The following is a 6,162-nucleotide window of genomic DNA, read 5'->3' as shown; positions in this document are numbered from 1 at the left end:
CTTAAACTTATTCCTACAGGCTTGTTGATTTATTAACTTTACTTCGCAAATGAGTCTGCAAAAGTATATTTGCTCTGAAATTATCTTCTTAATGTTTGAAAGCACAAGCCCAAATCCAACCAGTGGCAGCGTTATGACAGTCTAAAAACTTTGCTCTTGGCCTAGTTAATTGAGAATGCAGATGAGTTTAGCAATTTCACTGCAAGAGTCGGAAAACTGACCAAATGCACATCAACAGATCCCACTCACCCAGGTAATGCACTGTGTGTCCCATTTTCAATATAGGAAACACAAGACATTCAACAGGTTTCATTTTCAAAACTGTGAAGGCAATCATCCTCCTGTAGTTAGACTCTCAAATTCCATATTATCTTCACACATAAGCCCCTTTTACACTACCTTCTAAAAACTGATCTGTGCCGAGCTTGGTTCCTAATGAACATTTACACACCCCGCTAGAACGGTTCCCCGTGTCCTAGTTACGATCTACGGTATTACCGCTCTCTGGAAGTAAACAAACAAACCAACATTGCAGCACCTGAGAGTCAGGTGAAAAAGGCAGCCTTTGGTGAATTTACTTTACAGAGTGGGATTTTGGGTAGTGGATATCACAAACGATAGTCTAATCAGGGCTTACAGACACAGGAAACAATGACAGGAGTTGAGGTTCATCAAACTGCTAAGCAGAATCATGAGTGGAAATCCTGCGTCAAGGTAGGGAAGCTTATATTTTTATTAATGTCTGAAATTTCATGATTAAGGAGGCTGACTATAAGGACATGTTCTATTTGTTATCTGAGAACTGAACCAGAACTGAACTGCGCCAAGCCCTACTGATGAACGATTGCCATGTTAACGCGGTTCGGTTGTGTCTGGCGCAATCCGGTTCAGTTGTGCGTGCCATTGATGCTGCGTTCACACCGGGGGCAGCTGGCGCGACAGAAGCAGCGAGTTTACATGCAAAGTCAATGGTTGACGCGCGTCAAGGCGCAGCAAAAGGTCCCGCGGCGCGTTTCGAGCAGCAAGCACAGCGCGTCTGAGCAGCTGAAGCAGCGCGTCGGGCGCGTTTTGGCATCTGACGCGCGTGACGCGCTGCAAACGCGTTGCTGCTCGAGATGGAAAAATTGAATTTTTGCTGCTCGACGCGCCGCGTCAACCAATCAGAGAAGCTGATCTGGGAGCTGGCTGGGAGAGAGACACAGCGCTGATGACACAGACCGCTCTGATTGCTCCTCTTAAACAGTTTATTAACGCATAATTAACTTAAAATATATACATCTGCCGGCAGAATATGTTCGCTTTTATTATTGTGGTGCCTGCAGATCGGATTATTTAGATGAAAAACACCTACCAGCCGCCGCGGTAAACCGCGAGGAGGCGACCCGCCAGAGGCTGCTGATGAATGGATTCCTTCTGTCGGCGCACCGCCGGTATGTGGGGGTCTGAGCGGCTCCGACAGAAATAATATTGGGAGGCAGGATTGTAATCTGGATGAACTGACTACACTGATGAAGTTTTCAGGTGTATTTTCTCACTTAAAAACATATTAAAACTACTTTATTCCCACTGATCACAGCAAATATAGCTGCAAGGCAGAGAAAGGATAGTGAAGCTCCGCCCAACGCGCGTCAGAGCCACTTTTGGACCGCGCAGGCAGAGCAGCAAAGTTGCTTCAGCCGCGCGTCAGAACTTTACTGGTACAAGCAGCAAAAATGAAGCAGCAGACGCGATTTTGCTGCTTTTGCTGCCCCCGGTGTGAACGCAGCATTACACTCAACAGTTATTGGATTTGCGTGCTCGGACCGATCTCGGCATGGTTTCAAAAGGGTATTGTAAATGGGGCTTTAGACACACCCCCTCAATAACACACAAAAAAGCTCCCATCTTCACTTGCCAATAAATATGTCTAAACCCATGAACAATGGCCATGAACAGCTTACTGACCGGCGTCAAGCGACTCAGCAATCGACATTGGTTAAAATCGCTTTCCGATGGCTCGGTTTCGATCAACATACAGTGGGAACATCAGACCTTCTTCAACCCACTAATTTACTTGTTACCGTGGAGCACAATGTACTTACATCACAACATCATTCCAGCAGTGCCAACACCATCTGGTTTAAACAAGCCAAAAAACTCTGCTTCCATTCAATAAAAATGGCGCAGCATTGGTAAGAGAAATTCAGATGGACAAAAAGCGAAACAACAAAGGACACCAACTAGGCTTTAACTCCCTTCCATGTTGCTCTCTGTTGTTTACTTTCTGTTGAACCGATGACATGATCAACTCTGACCCAGGGTGATGGTGTTCCCAGACACACAGCAGTGGGGGTCAGAGGCCATGCAGCTTTCATGGGGTGAGTCAGACCCAGCTTTTTTGCCAGATAGGAAAGGAGCCAAATGTTGATTGTTAGCAGGTGGACACATATTCACCCACTTTTTTTCAGTGGGAAAGCAGCTATACATACATTAACACCAACATTAATGATCAACTAGACAACCAGACTCAGATACACGCTGCACTTTGTGTAAATACGACATGCTATATATTTACATGTAAACCTTTTTTATTCCTAACAAGGAATTTACTTCTTACACAAGGAGATTATCTTCCCATTTGACTTCCCATTTAAGAGAGTGCAGTATTTTTCATTTGTTTTGTTTTTCCACAACTGTTCTGTATTTCTTAGGGACAAAAAACAGAAAAGCTAAAGACGGCTTAAGAAGCGGAGCTAATTTTTTTTTCTTGGTATTTAAAACAATGGTTTTAAGATATGTTAATGTTATGTTATGTCATGTTAATTTACACAACAATGTTTCAATGTTTATAGGAGCATTTATTTATTTTACCTTCGATTTATTCAAGTTTTATTTCATTACATTATACACTATTTATTGAGAATATATCTTTATATGACAGAATTCTCACAATCTATGGCTTAATTTCTTAGGTCATCATACTTTTTTATAGAAATATTTAGGCTGTTAATAACTATATGTATTTTAAGACCTCAGAGCACAATAAATTGCAGAAGTAGTTGAAGTTTTTAGTATTTCCTTAGAAAAGTAAAGCTGAACAGTAAAACAGTATCATTGGTAAAAGCTAAATTAAATATATGCTTACTCACAATCCATAAGTTTGACCACCCACTCTCTCTTTTACCCTTCTTTAAAATGTAATACACCCAAAACAGAGAGTAGACTTGGCGAGGTTGTTATTCACAAATTACAAATGCAAATACTGCATACAGACTTTTAAAGCAACCTAAACATTCTATCATGCTTAGATAAGAAAATCAGAATTATCATGTACATAAGGTCACCATCAGGCCGTTTTAGATTATCATTTCTGTTTTAATTTGTACTTTTTGAATGTATTTATATATAAGACAATGACAATTTTATAGAAACTAAGAGTTCACTAGGTGAAAGACTAAATGCACAAAGGAGCACTTCCACAGACCCTTCCTCCCTCCTGCTCCCAATAGGCCTATTACCTGTCAAAGACCATGCTACTGGTTTAACAGGTTCTCAATCTAATTAAGAATATTTATACAGTTCCTAATCCATGAAGTGTTTTCTTTCAACAGTCATGTTCAAACTGAACTCCAACTGCTTCAAATACAGTTAAAATTAGTCCAATACAATAATACTGTACAGTCACTTGGGGTATAATTCACTGCCAAGTGGTGAAAAGTTATCTATTTAAAGGAGCCCAGTATATTGCACTGAGTTGTTGACTTTGTAATGTTCCCTCCCCCTGGCTAATCAAATTTTAAAAGTGGAGAGGAAAAGAAGAAATAGTAGAAACAACACAGCAGCCCTGAGCCATGATTCATTTCAATGGGAGAGAAAAGCAGAAGAGGCCACAAAGTTAGCTGCAACAAAATCTCATAAACATACAGAATCATTAGGTCACACTCACCTTATGCAGTATTTAATGCTGGAACCTATGGAGAAAAATATTTTTGATGAGTAGTTATTAAGTTAAAGGATTTAATTACTCACAAAAAAACTGTTCTTCAAAGGACTAGCTGCCCAAAAGTAATTATATTTTGAAGTCTGATTCTGGCTGTTATAGATAACAGTTTTCTTTATTTTCAAAATAACGTAGTTTTTACAAAATTATTTCAATGAGTTGATTCAGAACACTGTTGTGACTTGGACCACAGAACTGAGCTGCTGTGATATTTGTTGATATTTCGCAACATTTCATAATATTTATATATATATATATATATATATATATATATATATATATATATATATATATATATATATATATATATATATATATATATATATACTGTATTTTCACGACCATAAGGCGCACCGTACTAAAAGGCGCAGTCTCAGTTATGTGTGCCATTGCTGTATTTAACACACACATAAGGCGCACCGGATTATACGACGCGGGTTTTATATACCGGTACATATCCTCTACTACGTTTAAATACCTCTACTGCGTATTTAAAAATAGAGCGGGAGCAAAACTGAGTATGTTTGTGCTTTATTCATGTATATATTAAGTATTAATCAAACCCAATCAAAGTCATCATCCTCTGTTTCTGAATTAAACAGCTGCGCTAAATCAGACATGCCAATTTCCTCTTCTTCGCTGTCAGAGTAAGTTTCCGTGCCGGGCAGCTCCTCGGAAATGATGCCGGCTTTTCAGAAGCTCGAACAACAATGACAGCAGACACGTTAGCCCAAGCATCAACAATCTATCTGCAAACTGTGGCGTAACTTCCATTTTTCGTGAAACTGTGTGAACGGCTTGTTCACACCGATGTCGAGTCGTTGAAGTTCCTTTGTCAGACCTCCCGGAATAACAGCAAGCACTTCGTTCATTTGTTTCACCTTGTTTTTCACATCGGCTGTGAGATGGGCACACATGGATCCACTGCTCGAGTCTTTCCTCCAATTCGGCCCACCTCGCTTTATGTCCGCGGAAACTCAGCTGCGTCTTCTTCACCTGTTTGAGTTCGTTTTCCACCTTCCTTCACTTGCGAACCATCGATTCATTAATCTTGAATTCTCTCGCGGCTGCTCGATTTCCATGTTCTTCTGCGTAGCTGATAGCCTTCAGTTTAAACTGTGCTTCATAGGTGTGTCTATTTGCCATTTTCAGGGTTGTTAAGACAACAATGTTCTGCATAAAGCACATATTTGTTCTTTTATACACAATCCACGCTCACACTTCCCCCTTTAAGGTTCTCATGGTGATCTCAACAACGTCCACAGTAACAACACACATAGGACGCACCACACTATAGGGTGCACCGCACTTTTTGAGGGAAAAAAAGTATATATGCGCCTTATAGTCGCGAAAATACGGTGTATATATATATATATATATTTGTTTATTTATTTATTTTTTTCTTGTCAAATGAAATCTATGGTATTTACTCGCATAAGGCCATCATTTCAAAATAGAAGGAATTTATTCAAATTACCGCAACGATTTGAGTTAAGGGAGCTAATGAAACTGGTACTGCTGTGATGTGGAACTGAAAGAACAATACCTACAAATGAATCTAGAGACTACGGTTTTACTGAAGTATGGAACATTTCTATTGTTCAGATTTAACTAACGAACTGTTAAAACTTATGTGTGAGTTTTAAACTGTCTATAATACCCAGAAAGTCTGCGTGTTTTTAATGGTCTGTACCCTGATGAATTATGTGATACAGTTTGCCATTATGTTTATGATTCTTACAATTGCACATTCTGCCAAGGGATCACAATAACAGCGACGAGACACATCCACAGTAAGATCCAGAAAGGGTTTTTTGGATACTACCCAGGTGTCACCAAGCTGCAGTTATGAAAAATGATTTGTTTACCACCCGAGCCGCTGCTGCTGCTCAGTAATCATTATGCTGCGTTCACACCGGGGGCAGCAAAAGCAGCAAAATCGCATCTGCTGCTTCATTTTTGCTGCTTGTACCAGTAAAGTTCTGACGCGCGGCTGAAGCAACTTTGCTGCTCTGCCTGCGCGGTCCAAAAGTGGCTCTGACGCGCGTTGGGCGGAGCTTCACTATCCTTTCTCTGCCTTGCAGCTATATTTGCTGTGATCAGTGGGAATAAAGTAGTTTTAATATGTTTTTAAGTGAGAAAATACACCTGAAAACTTCATCAGTGCAGTCAGTTCATCCAGA

Source organism: Cyprinodon tularosa, unplaced genomic scaffold, assembly GCF_016077235.1.
Source record: "Cyprinodon tularosa strain WSP-4 unplaced genomic scaffold, ASM1607723v1 ctg24, whole genome shotgun sequence".
NCBI lineage: Eukaryota > Metazoa > Chordata > Actinopteri > Cyprinodontiformes > Cyprinodontidae > Cyprinodon > Cyprinodon tularosa.
The sequence above is the reverse complement of the archived record's forward strand: the minus strand, read 5'-3'. Positions refer to the sequence as shown.